Source organism: Adiantum capillus-veneris, chromosome 8 (assembly GCF_014529385.1).
Source record: "Adiantum capillus-veneris isolate H3 chromosome 8, ASM1452938v2, whole genome shotgun sequence".
Classification (NCBI taxonomy): Eukaryota; Viridiplantae; Streptophyta; class Polypodiopsida; order Polypodiales; family Pteridaceae; genus Adiantum; species Adiantum capillus-veneris.
Genome location: NC_140938.1, coordinates 18,173,293 through 18,186,889, shown reverse-complemented (window position 1 = coordinate 18,186,889; position 13,597 = coordinate 18,173,293). Strand labels below are relative to the sequence as shown.

The 13,597-nt window shown below is 41.4% G+C and overlaps 1 non-coding gene and 1 pseudogene across 1 annotated transcript; one reads left to right on the top strand and one right to left on the bottom strand.

The window, feature by feature from the left end:
* The first annotated feature begins 5,056 nt into the window (after nucleotides 1–5,056).
* On the top strand, nucleotides 5,057–6,409 carry LOC147451749 (uncharacterized; annotated as a pseudogene).
* Nucleotides 6,174–6,372, bottom strand: LOC147451750 (U2 spliceosomal RNA). Its single transcript, XR_015189067.1, has one exon. It is a non-coding gene; the product is annotated as a U2 spliceosomal RNA (small nuclear RNA).
* Nucleotides 6,410–13,597: the final 7,188 nt, after the last annotated feature.

The following is a 13,597-nucleotide window of genomic DNA, read 5'->3' as shown; positions in this document are numbered from 1 at the left end:
CATACTTGGACTTGAAAGAGAACTCAACACTTGAGATTCCACTCGCGGGATTCATTGGTTGCTAAGGTAGTGCCTCCTTGTGGTACTTCGTTTCATTATGCTCTCAGCTAGTGTACAATTGCATGGTAGGCTAACTCTGGCAATTGTGTATAAGACTCCCATAGCCACATATTTAATGGCCCTTGGCCTCATCTTTACAAGGCGTCCCAAAAGTACATGCTTTCGATAAGTGAGTTGTGAAACTTCACTAATTGATGCAAAAGCTCCCAGCGTCCAACCTACCACGTTAAAACGTATGGCTCGTGTTTTCTACCATGAATTGTGCCATGTTTTGTGCTCACTATGGCTCGAGGTCATGCCTTTTTTTTCATAAGCTCTCCTCTCAACTCCAAGTCCAATAATAGTCATGCCACATCACCAAGTTGTGACAGACACAATTTTCGACCATCTGTTGCAACACATCCTCCTATGCAGGAGTCTCAATGCAAGGTGTCACAGATAGGAGCAGAGACTGACGACTCTCCTTGTCCGACAGATCAAATAAACGGGACCAATAATGAAAGTAAAGCAATTTAGACGCCCGGCAAGAGATCTAATTAAGCCTCCTTATAAGAGATCACTGTACCGAGTATTGCCATGAAGAGTCCAAGAATGTACGACTGTAAACAAGTCTCCTCTAGGTTGAGTGGAAAAAAAAGCAAGTACAAGCCGCTCTCGGGGTGAAAAACCACCACATGGTCCCAAGGAAACACAACCCCCCCAACGCATATAATCCCTCCCCCCCCAAAAATCTCTCTCTCTCTCTCTCTCTCTCTCTCTCTCTCTCTCTCTCTCTCTCTCTCTCTCTCTCTCTCTCTCTCTCTCTTCTCTCTTCTCTCTCTCTCTCTCTCTCTCTCTCTAATCTGTCTGTCTGTGTGTGTGTGTGTGTGTGTGTGTGTGTGGTGTGTGTGTGTGTGTGTGTGTGTGTGTGTGTGTGTGTGTGTTGTGTGCACGCACGCATGCGCACTCCACAAACAGCCCGGGGGCACATCCACATCTCTCTGACTGCATGGGACCCCGCCCTTCAACGCCATCGTGGGGTATCCTCTTATACTCCAAACAAAAGGGGGAGGGCCATGCCCCCCCCCCCCACCCCCCCCCCCCCCCCCCCCCCCCGGGTGTATGAACAAGCCCCAATTGGGCACTGCCATAGTCAATCGACATCGCCAAACGGATGCCACAATCCACCATCGGTGACAGTGGCTCCAACATTAATCACCATCTCATTGTGGGCACACATGCGAGAAGGCCACCATAGCAGCGCCCCACGGGCAAGGAGGGGGAGGAATCCATAGCTCCATCTCTCTCCCTCTTGGATACTTAGTTTCTCCCTCCAATATATACCACACCTCCTTTGGACTCTATTGCACATATGGTTTAATCCCACGCCACGTGGCAGTCTCCCATGAAGTGCACCTTCAAGGGTTACCCAAAACCACAAAATTTCCCAAAAAAATCCCCATTTTCCCTGCTACTTTGACCTAGTCCCATTTCCAACTCCAATGTTAGATGGCCATGGTATAAAGCCAACGTGGAAGGTGACTCTGATCCATCAGGACCTTTGTGCATTTTGGCAAGTTGACAATAGTAAACAATCGTTCCCAAATGGGAAAAAACCATATGTAACCGCATCTCCTCTGCCAACTGTCAGCTTCAAACATTAATATCTTGATGATCGCAACTCTGTTTGGCAGGCCGTCACTTTTGTCTAGCTCCACAAGCTTCACACTACCTCTACAAACCCTTGGCAAGCTTGAAAAACATATGATGGCACGTTTATAGAGGCAATCAAAATGGTGCAGCAGAAAAATTTAAACTTCTCATATCTTATCCATTTGGGATCCAATTACCAATCCGAAAAGACCGACATACTCCATTCTGTTGCACTCATCCATTCTGTTGAGAATCTGTGAAGCACCCTTTTCTTCAAACTGTCATATCTTGAGTTGTACATTACAGATTGACAGGCCCTTTGGACTAGCCTATAAAGCACTTTGAAAACCACCTTTTGTACTTTCATTTATACACTTTAAGCTCTCCAATTAGCCAATTTGAGAAGCCCCATGGAAGAGCACGTTGGTCAAAATATCCCAAAACTGCACACACACATGGATCCACCTGTGTGCCCTTGACCTTCATACCTCCTTTATCACCCCCGGGGGATTCACCATGGAAAATTTATCGCACCACGTAAGTGCAGGGGAGGGGGGTTTTTTTACAAGTTACATAAGCGTATAAGTTAGGGGCAGGCACCCAATAATTTATCTCCCAATCTTAAAAATAAGGGAGGGGGGTATCATATTTAAGGGGGGGGGGGTACCTGAACCGGGTTGATTACTTTGTAATAATTGGTCACCGATCTGTACTAGAATTCAGATGAATTTAGGGGAAGTTTTTTATCAGGTCACACATCAAATTTTGCATCAAGCCAGTCATAAATAAGGGATAATTTGGAGCAGGTCAAGGGTTGATTTACACCAGCTGTAGATGGGTCAGAATTGGATGAGTAGCTAGAGTGCAGGTTGATCGGGCACATAATTTGAAAGTCAAACTAAGACACATTGAGGGTATATCTAGTTATCAACAAAAGTGGTTCCTTAGTACGTTGCAATTCACTATGCTACACACTCTTTGACTAGATTTTACTCAGTTAGATTATGTGCGACCTAAATTTTATATATAAGATAGGGGTATGATAGTTTTCTTCATTGATTGTCGTATAAGCGTAGAAAGGGGGTCATATTCCCTAATATGAGTCGTATATAGGGGTTTTATCAAAGTTGTCCGCTCGCAGGTGGCGTCCTGTTTTGTATTATAAAGAGTGAATTCCCCCGGGTATCACCCTAGCATACACTTTAGACACCCATATCCCTGCTTCTTGCTCTTCCTAGCATAGACTCACTTTATCTGCACCAATGTCCCCAAAAGCAGCTTTCAAAAAGTAATGCTCAAAAGTTCTGAAAGTCAATGCTTTCAATAGTTGGCGCAAAGCTCCCAACATTGAGCTTGCCACGTCAACAACGTGTGGCCCATGTCTTCCACCAGGATTGTGCCACGTTTTGTGCTCATTATGGCCTTGACTCAGGTTCACCTTTTTGTTCACAAGCTCTCCTCTTTTCTTCCAGTCCAGAAGCAGACATGCCACATCACCAAGTTGTGACATATGCGGGAGCACAAACTCATGACTCTCCTTTTCTGACAGATCAAGATATTGGAACCATATCACCATGCATAGGCATATAACCAGGATCACTAATGAAATTAAAGAAATTAAGCCCCTTGACAAGAGATCTAATTAAACCTCTTGATAAGAGATCTCTAAAGCCGAGTATTTCCAACAAAAGTTCTAAAAGTCAAATGCTTTCATTAATTGACAGAAAAACTCCCAACATCCAACCTGCCACGTCAACAATGTACAGCCCGTGTTTTTTTGCCATGAATTGTGACATGTTTGTGCTTACTAAGGCTCAAAGAAAACATACCTAAACCTAGCTGCAACCACAAGAAAACACCCGTGGGTCTCTCCCATCAATATATACAATATAGATTGACCTTTGGTGCTATTATGGCTAAGGTCAAGTGTAGGCCTCGGACTGTTTAGATGTTGGTGGATCCCGGTCTTCTCCTCCAATTGCTTGCAACCCATGACTATAGCTCTATCCCGCTTGTATAACTAACATAGAGTCCTAATTATTGCATCACCACATTGTTCGATAAATGACGAGAATTTACCCTTCAAATAAACCACCTATAAGAATGCACCTTGTTTCTATTGTGGACATGGTGGTACTCATACCAATGTGTACTTATCAAGTAGGCATGAGAAGTATGAAACATGCTCTAAATATATAATGACATTGCTGGCAACCTTTAGTGTATATAGTTTCTTCATTAGACAAGGCTCCTTTGGGATGTGAATTTATATCAAACGTGGTTGCCAAAGTAAAGATAATTGCCCATTTTAGTGAGGTTAAGATCTTGAAAAGATTATTAGCTAAGGGCACATGCCAATTGTTGGCTTGGATCTATATGAATATGCTCATGCTCATCTTTAGTGACTATCTTCCAAATTATTTCCTTCCTTGTGATTGTAGCTTGGTTTCCCATGGGAAGAGACATGTGATGGAGAATTGCTTGATACCAATGCCATACTTGGATTACCTTATATGGTAGAGAGAGAGAGAGAGAGAGAGAGAGAGAGATGTACAAATGTAGAACATTCCCACTAGTAGAAGCTCTATAGAGTGAGATACCAGCCCATATTGCCCCCCTTTAGCTCACGGGTGAAGTGAATAGTTTAGATGACGTCTAGTGGAAAAGAAATGGGTAAACATGGTAGCAATAAGGAAAAAAACTAGCATGGTCTTTGCTAGATTCAAAGGTGATATGCGTCGACATGATCAAAAGCAAACAATCCACACGTCTCAAATGATGAAAAGAAGCTGCCATTGCATAGAGAAAATTTAGTTAATTGAAAGGTTGTCCCACACATGAGCTATAGGCTCAACTTGCCGGTTGGCCAATACTCCCTCTTGAGACCAAATCCTTAGCGAAAGAGAATAAAAAATCCCCCACCATAACCACTTTTTTTAAAACAATTTTTGATGCAATAGGAAATATGCCTAGGGTGGTACGGCCTCCTCCGTTCAGGCATGGTCATTGTCTAAGATCTTTTTCTGATACCATATTTACATAGATAAAAACCTCGAGCAAAAAAGGCTTATATGCAATTCCTCCTTAGAGGCTCGTTCCCATAAAGAATATTGGCCGCACAAAACATTACAAAGATGTCATTCCGCTTCAAAAAATAATGATGCAAGAAGTTTGGAAAGGCTCCTTCTGTGTTTGGCCGTCAACACTTCCTTGTGATTGTAGCTTGGTTTCCCATAGGAAGAGACTTGTGATGGAGAATTGCTTGATAGCAATGCCATACTTGGATACCCTTATATGGTGGAGAGAGAGAGAGAGAGAGAGAGAGAGAGAGAGATGTACAAATGCACAATGGAAGGTGTCTTATACAACCAAGTGTATGGAGAACTTGCAGGAATACTTCTTAGATACTATCCCATATTGCCCCCCCTTTAGCTCATGGGTGAAGTGAACAGTTTAGTAGATGACTTCTAGTGGAAAAGAAATGGGTAAACAAGGAAAAAAACTAACATGGTCTTTGCTAGATTCAAAGGTGATATGGATCGACATGATCAAAAGCAAACAATCCACACATCTCAAATGACGAAAAGAAGTTGCCATTTCTTAGAGAAAATTTAGTTAATTGAAAAGTTGTACCACACATGAGCTGAGCTTCAGGCTCAACATGTTGGCTGGACAATATTCTCTCTCGAGACCAAATCCTTAGCAAAAGAAATTAAAAAATCCCCCCACCATAACCACTTTTTTAAAACAATCTTGGATGCAATAGGAAGTATGCATAGGGTGGTATGGCCTCCTCCGCGGAGGCATGATCATTGTCTAAGATCTTTCTATGATGCCCTCCCATTGGTATCGAGCCATTCCGTTGAGGGGCGACAACTTCGATGAGAGAGAGGTCTTGGCTTGTCAGGATTCCGGTGCGTATGGTTTATGCAAACTTCATTACCAAGGATTTAGGACCTGCATCAGATGCAACCTCAACATGCGCTTTGACAGGATGCAAGAAAGTAACACTTTCAATAAGTGATGCAAAAGCCAGCATGCCATCTCTTGAAACACAACCTCCAGTAGGCCTAAGAGCCTTGCAATCTCAATGCAAGATGGAATCACCGTCACTGATAGGGGCATCTGTCCTTCTCGCCCATGTTGCTTGGCACGCTACTATTATTCTGCCTAGTCTGGGCAAAGCCGAGATGCTCAAGTGCGTGGGATGAGCCTTGGAAGCCCTTCTTGCAGTGTGTGCTTGTATGCCTAGACATGACACCCTTTGTTGGGCTAGAGTTGTTCTGCTCGAGAGATGGTAAACTTCACCGGTCATGCTCTCTGATGTGCTATCAAGCCTCTTTTTCTCTGAGCAATCCCGATTGGCATGTCTCAAAGCAACGAAATCCAATTCGTCATCAGCCACTGCTCATCACAGCAGACAAGTTTCAAAGCGTTTTGTGGGGCCATCGCAGAAGAGATTTGAGTTTGAAAATTTGGAAGGGGGGTGCGCCAGGCCTCTGAGGCAGTGCAATACAGAGGCGACGCGCGCAGCCCCCGGGCAGCAAGCTGCCGGGAGGGGGCTGCCCCCGTGAGAAAAATTAGGTTAATATCATGTGGCCCGATGGACCACGTATCAGATATTAAACTGATAAGAACAGATACTACACTTGATCTTAGCCAAAAGGCCGAGAAAGGTATGCGCTACCCAGCGTGCTCTCTCTGGCTTTTATACCTGCTCCGCCCCACGGCTTGCCCTGTGGGACTGATGCCACGCCGGCCTTATTGCATTGAGATAATTCCCTACTTTTGGAGTCGTGGGTGCATATACAAGCCACCAGAAAACTGCCTCTCTCCTAGTGCCGCGGCAAAAACACGTACCCGACGATCCTACGTGTGTTTTACACATCATGATAATAGCCAAGAAGGAAGAATGATACTCAAAAGGTATGCGTGTCGCAATTTTCTATCTATACCTCATGGCTATCTAGTACACTAGTAGAGATGAAAACCATGCTCGTATGTACTTCTTCTTCCATCTCCATGCCCACTTGTGTTTGTGTGATTCTTCACTAGCGTCTTTAATGCTCTTGGTGGAGAGTGCACTAATGATACAACCCCACATTTCAATGCCGTAGCAAAATATAGGCATTAGCAGGTGTCAAAGAGATATTTCATGAGAAGCTAACATTTGATATTGACACATGTTTTCAAATGCACAATAGTAGGCTCAGTTCATGGCTTCAAAATGATGCATCGAACATTCACGGCATTTGTGCTTGGTATGGACATTAAGGCCAAGGTACTTGAAGCTGGCTCTTGATTATAGGCAATGCATGGTTGTGGCATGGTTTCTCCTTGTTAAACAGTTTTCGCAAGCATATCTTGGCAATCACGGCATGTGTGGTTGGTATGAGCATTTAAGACAAGGTACTTGAAGCTGGCTCTTGATTTATAGGCAATGCATGGTTTCTCCTTGTTAACAGTTTTCGCAAGCATATCTTGGCAATCACCATCAAACTTTTAATTCTTTTTTTCCTGCATATCCTCAAGAACCATATGCTCCAATTTGTCAATTTCAGTCCATTATTAAGACCTTCTAGCTTTATATCTTACAGATCCTCTACCGTGTAAGGGGCATCTACACTGCATTCGGTTGAGCTTATAGTTTTTCTAACAATGAAATATATATATCTTTGAGTGATTACCAAAATCTACTTTCTTTTCAAATTTTGCAAAATTTGACCGATGCATGTGCTTTCTCATGAACTTTGATACAATTGTAAACAATTCCCATCTTTTCTTTGGAGAAGCCCATCTCTCTCTCTCTCTCTCTCTCTCTCTCTCTCTCTCTCTCTCTCTCACTCACACACACACACACACACACACACACACACAGGTGGATATTTGATCCTTGATTTATTGGAAAACATACATTTTCAATTGTGCTTGATCTACAAAACTCCAATCCATAATTTATCGACCAAATATCTCAAAATTTTGAAAACAAAAAATCTCAATTTTGAGTTTAAGATCCAAACACACTTCCACTTAGCTTGGATATGGATACCTTGGAAACATAAACTCATGTTGTGGACTCTCACACCTTGCTTTGAATGGAATTACGTCTGAAGAGGAACAATGAGTTGAATGTTGAACAAATTACAAGATTAATGAATTCAACCTTGAGAGTTGAGTTCAATCTAAGCTTTGAGGCTCAAAAATTGAGCTTGGGGTCTAGCTCAATATCTTACAAATCCTCTGCCATGTAAGGGGCCAATTTTTTAATTTCCCCATATATATATATATATATATATATATATGTATGAATGTAAAGAGAGAAGATATAGATGAGAGAGAACCAAATCATGACATCTACACTACATTCGTTTGAGCTTATAGTTTTTCTAACAATACAATACAAAAATCTTTGAGTAATTACCATAATTTACTTTCTTTTCAATTTTTGCAAAATTTAGCCGATACATGTGCTTTCTCATGAGTTGAGTTCAATCTAAGCTTTGAGGCTCAAAAATTGAGCTTGGGGTCTAGCTCAATATCTTAAAAATCCTCTGCCATGTAACGGGCCAATTTTTTAATTTCCCCATATATATATATATATATATATAATATATATATATATATATATATATATATATATATATATATATAATATATATATATATATGTGTGTGTGTGTGTGTGTGTGTGTGTGTGTGTGTGTGTATTGAATGTAAAGAGAGAAGATATAGATGAGAGAGAACCAAATCATAACATCTACACTACATTCGTTTGAGCTTATAGTTTTTCTAACAATACAATACAAATATCTTTGAGTAATTACCATAATTTACTTTCTTTTCAATTTTTGCAAAATTTAGCCGATACATGTGCTTTCTCATGAGCTTTAATACAACTATAAATAATTCCCATCTTTTGTTTGGAGAAACCCATCTCTCTCTCTCTCTCTCTCTCTCTCTCTCTCTCACACACACACACACACACACACACACACACACACATAGGTGGATATTTGATCCTTGATTTATTGGAAAACATGCCTTTTCAATTGCGTTTGATCTACAAAACTCCACTTCATAGTTTATTGACCAAATATCTCAAAAATTTAAAAACCAAAAATCTCAATTTTGAGTTTAAGATCCAACCACACTTCCAGTTATCTTGGATATGGATACCTTGGAAACATAAACTCATGTTCTGGACTCTCGCACCTTGCTTTGAATGGAACTACAGTTGAAGCGGAACAATGAGTTGAATTCAAAGTTGAGAGTTGAGTTCAATCTAAGCTTTGTGTTGCAAAAACTTATCCTTGACCCCGTCTAGGCTCAAATCTTGAGCTTGAGGTCCAATGTAGCATCAACTTCATAATAAATTAACTACAAATATTTATAAGATTTGAGTCCTGCTTGAGTTGGCTATGCTTTATGCAAGTGATTTGGTGCAACTTGAGACTATGGTTTGGCATAGCTTGCCGATTTACTATCATATTACTACCGGTTTTTTGTAAGTGTGCATTGAAGATTCCACATTTTGTTTTGTGGCAGTGTTTGCTCTTTCTTAGAGCGTGTTTTTTGGTAGTGGTTTCGCTCTCAGGTGGAAGGTTGTATGCATATGCTTTTGGCGCCTGTTTGAGCGCATTATCAGATCTTGTACTTATTTGTGGATACTGCCTTTGTACACCCTTTGAGGAGCCACTTTTGGCTTATACGGCAGTCCCGGTCATTTTTGAGACTTGGTCCTAAAGATAGCCATTTTTGAGACTTGGCTATACGTTTGTTGCATATCCTATGTTGAGAGGGTCGTGGTGAGGTTTTCTTGAGCTAAGGTATTCTCAAATGTGGAGATACCTTCGGAGATATAGGTAGCTTGAGTTACCCTTACGTGACCTCGCCCTAGGACATGTATAGAGTGGGATAGGTGCTCTTGATGCCAAGTTGGCGGTCTATCATCAGTGTGACAATTTATGCACCTCAATTAATCTCTATATTGTATGCCTTGTGAGTGGAATTGTCCTCTGTATGCACTTTGATTGACATATTGGTCAATTTGTCTCTTATATTTTGATTGATATAGTCCCAAATATAAAGGAGACTCTGCCAAAATTTTCCCAGAATCTCTTGGACTTGTCATAATGTCTACTACCAACGAGCGTGATATCTATGACATAAAGAAGTTTGATGGCACTAATTTTTAGCTTTGGAAAAACCAAATGCAAATGTGCTTATCCAAAAGAAACAGAAATTGCCTATTATCTATGCGGCCTGAACTGAAGACATGAACTTGACTCACTTTCAGCGGGAAGAGCTTGATGAGCTATGTAGGTTTACCATTAAACTGCACCTTGCCGATTTAGTATACTTTCAGTGTTAGAATGTGATATTGCCTATGCTTAATGGCAAAAGTTATGCAACACTTATAAAAAAGATACGGCTAGTAATAAGGTTTTCATGATGCAAAAACTCTTTAACCTTCGCATGAAGGAGTCAGCCATTGTTGCCAGTCATATCAGTGACTTTGACTCTTTGTTTGCCCAAATTTTGATGAGATGAAAGCAATCTTCTTGCTTTGTTCGCTGCCACCATCATGGGATATCTTTTGCACAATTGTCACTAATATTGCTCCTAATGGTACACTCTTGTACAATGATGTCACTAGTTCTCTTTTGTCAGAGGAAATGCTCGAAAGACTATGAGTAGCTCGCATCATGGCAAAGCTCATCATGTGCAAAAGGATGATAAACAATGTAAAGGTTGTTCTTGGCACAGTGAATTCAAAAAAGAGGGCAATATAGATGCGTCAAAAAGTAGATCAAAGTCTCGTGGTCGCCGCAATATACAATGCCATTATTGTGATAAGTATGGTCACATAAAGAAATATTGTCATGCTTGGAAGCATGATAAGGGCAAGAGCAAAGTCAAGGATCATGATGTGAAAGACGAAAAGCCAAAGAGTTCAGTTAAGATTGAAGAGCTGAACATAGTTCAAGATGACAATGATGCGCAAGACATTAATGTGTTGACTGAACATTCAGACGTATTTTGATGCACAAGAAACTTTGACTTTACAAAGTTCTATGCCAACTGAACTACTTGTTAGTGGTGAAGTGTCCCACACATGGGTTCTTGATTCGGGTGCTTTGTTGCATGTCACACCTCATAGAGATTGGTTTACTACATACAAAGATACCAATGGCTTTGTTACACTTAGTGACAGTTACTCTTGTGACATTGTGGGCATAGGTGCAATTGCCATGGAGATGGCTAATGGCATGAAGTTTATAATCCATAATGTGCGTCGTGTTCCAATCCTAACACGCAATTTGATTTCAGTTGGACGTCTTGATGACTTGGGTTACAAAGTCACTTTTCACCAACAGTCTTGGCGCATTGCTAAAGGTCATCTTATTATAGCCCATGGTTCAAAAGTTGGTTCATTATATCCTCTTTATGTATTTGATAAAAACAATGCTCTTTTTGTAACTAAGCTGCCAACCGTTGCTTTGTGCCATAGCTGGTTAGGTCATATGTCGAAGAAGGGAATGGAAACGCTTTCTCGTTTGGGCTACTTACCGTCTTTATCATTTTCAAATTTTCCTTTTTGTGAGCACTGTCAATATGGAAAACAAACATGGACACATCGTACACATTCTTTTGAAAAAGAAAGCAAACCCTTAGAGCATGTGCACAGTGATTTATGTGGGCCTATGCCTTCTAAATCACATGGTGAAGCATCCTACTTTGTCACATTCATTGACAATGCAACACGACATGTTTGGGTTTATGCCATGAAGTCTAAAGATGAGACCTTTTCTTGCTTCAAGAAATTCTTATCTAGTGTGGAAACTCAATCTGAACATAAGTTGAAAGCTTTGAGATCAGACAATGGTGGAGAATATGTCTCCGAAGAGTTTACAGACTTCTACTCTCAAGTAGTGGAATGAAGCATGAGTTTACAGCTCCGGCACAAAATGGTGTTGCCAAACGAATGAATAGCACCATCCAAGAGAGGATAATGTCTATGCTATCAAAAGCCAATCTACCACAAGGGTTTGGGCTGAAGCATTATACATTGCTGTGTATTTGATCAATAGATCACCACATGCCTCATTACAATTTCATGTATCGTTGTATGGTCAAGACACATTATGATAAACTTAGAACATTCGACTGTGAGACTTGTGCACATGTACCAAGGGAGTTGCGTGCTAAGCTAGATCTTAAGTTTAGGAAATGGGTGATAGCATGTTTAGGTGGTACCAAAAAGGAGTGTCTTGGACACTCCTTTGGGAGGAGATGAAATGGGTGGTGGATTATTCATTTTCATTTCATATAAAGGAAAGATAAAATCTTTTTGGCTGAGAGGTTGAATTTAGGCGGGCTGGAAATTCCATTTCACTTTAATACTAAATCTTAAAGTAGCAAACTGTCTGTGCATTTAAATTCCCTCTCACCGCCACTCCTCTGGGCTCTCTGCAACGCGGCCTCAATGGGTCCCTCCGCCTCTTGTGCCCATTCTCTCTTCTCTCTCTCTCTCTCTCTCTCTCTCTCTCTCTCTCTCTCTCTCTCTCTCTCTCTCTCTCTCTCTCTCTCTCTCTCTCTCTCTCTCTCTCTCTCTCTCTCTCTCTCTCTCTCTCTCTCTCTCTCTCTCCTCCTCTCGCTCACTCCGCTCTCATCTCTCGCCTCCTCTCGGTCCTCCATAGCTTGCAGGTGCTTCGGCGCATCACAAGCCTCTCTCTCCAGCTCCTCTCTCCTCTCTCTTCTCAAACCTCTCTCTCTCTCTCTCTCTCTCTCTCTCTCTCTCTCTCTCCATGAGTACTATGGCACTATTTTGACTGTCTTCATTGTCGTGTCAATTGCATCCTCACACGTTCCACATGGAATCACATAATACTCATAATGGTAGTACAAACCCCCTTTACCTTCCTCCATTATCTGCTACACAGCATATCCCAAGGGATTCTTCTACCGAGTCTACAAAACTATTGGGCGCTGTAAAGAAGAGAGAACAAAGAAACATGCAAAAAAGGATGGCACGAGCGTGAGAGGATGGTGACATTGATAAGCAGGAGGCAAAGAAAATATGTAAGGCAGTTGCTAAGTATTGGCGTAATCAAACAAACGGGCTTTTCGAGGGTCTTTAATGGAGCATTCTACAGCAACTTCTCAGTCATCCAACGTTCTCAGTGTTGCAACCCACATAGGAGACAGTTGGGAGGCTGATTTTCTCTAACATTTGTCATACATTGTTTGAGGTGAAGACTCCTCGTTCAAACAATGAGCTATTTTTGAAACGGGCTACTGTCATGGCATGCCTCAACGAAGTCAATGGGGCTGACAATGTAATGAGAAATAATGATGTTGCGAAGACAGTAGGACTTCATCGAAGATGTCGTTCGAAAGAGAATCTGCAAGAGGGCACATGTGGTGCATTTGGCGCATCTCCTCGATTTACCTCAGGTATATCATCCAGAACATCTTAAAAGTGTGTCACAATGCTTTACTTAGTAATTTTGGGTGCTTGCAAAAGCTTTGAATATAAGTGTCTCAAAGTGCTTCAAAATGCATCACTTAGAGCCTGCAAATGCTTGAAAGCGCTAGAAAAGTGCATCTCTGTGTGCATGAAAGTGCTAAAAAGTGCTTCATTCATGGTGCTTGAAAGTGCCACAAAGTACTTTACAGTGCTTCAGTGCTTTATAAACTCTAAAGTTCTTTGGAGTGCTTCAGAGTGCCATAAAGTGCCTCAGAATTCTCTTTAATAGCACTGAAGTGCTTTCAAAGAGTCCTTAAAGTGCACTTTAGAGTGCTTTCAAGTGCCCAAAGGTGCTTTAAAGTGTTGCGTAGTGCTTCAAAGTGTTTCAAAGCGCTTCAAAGTACTTTAGAGTGCTTGAGAGTGCTACCAAGTGCCT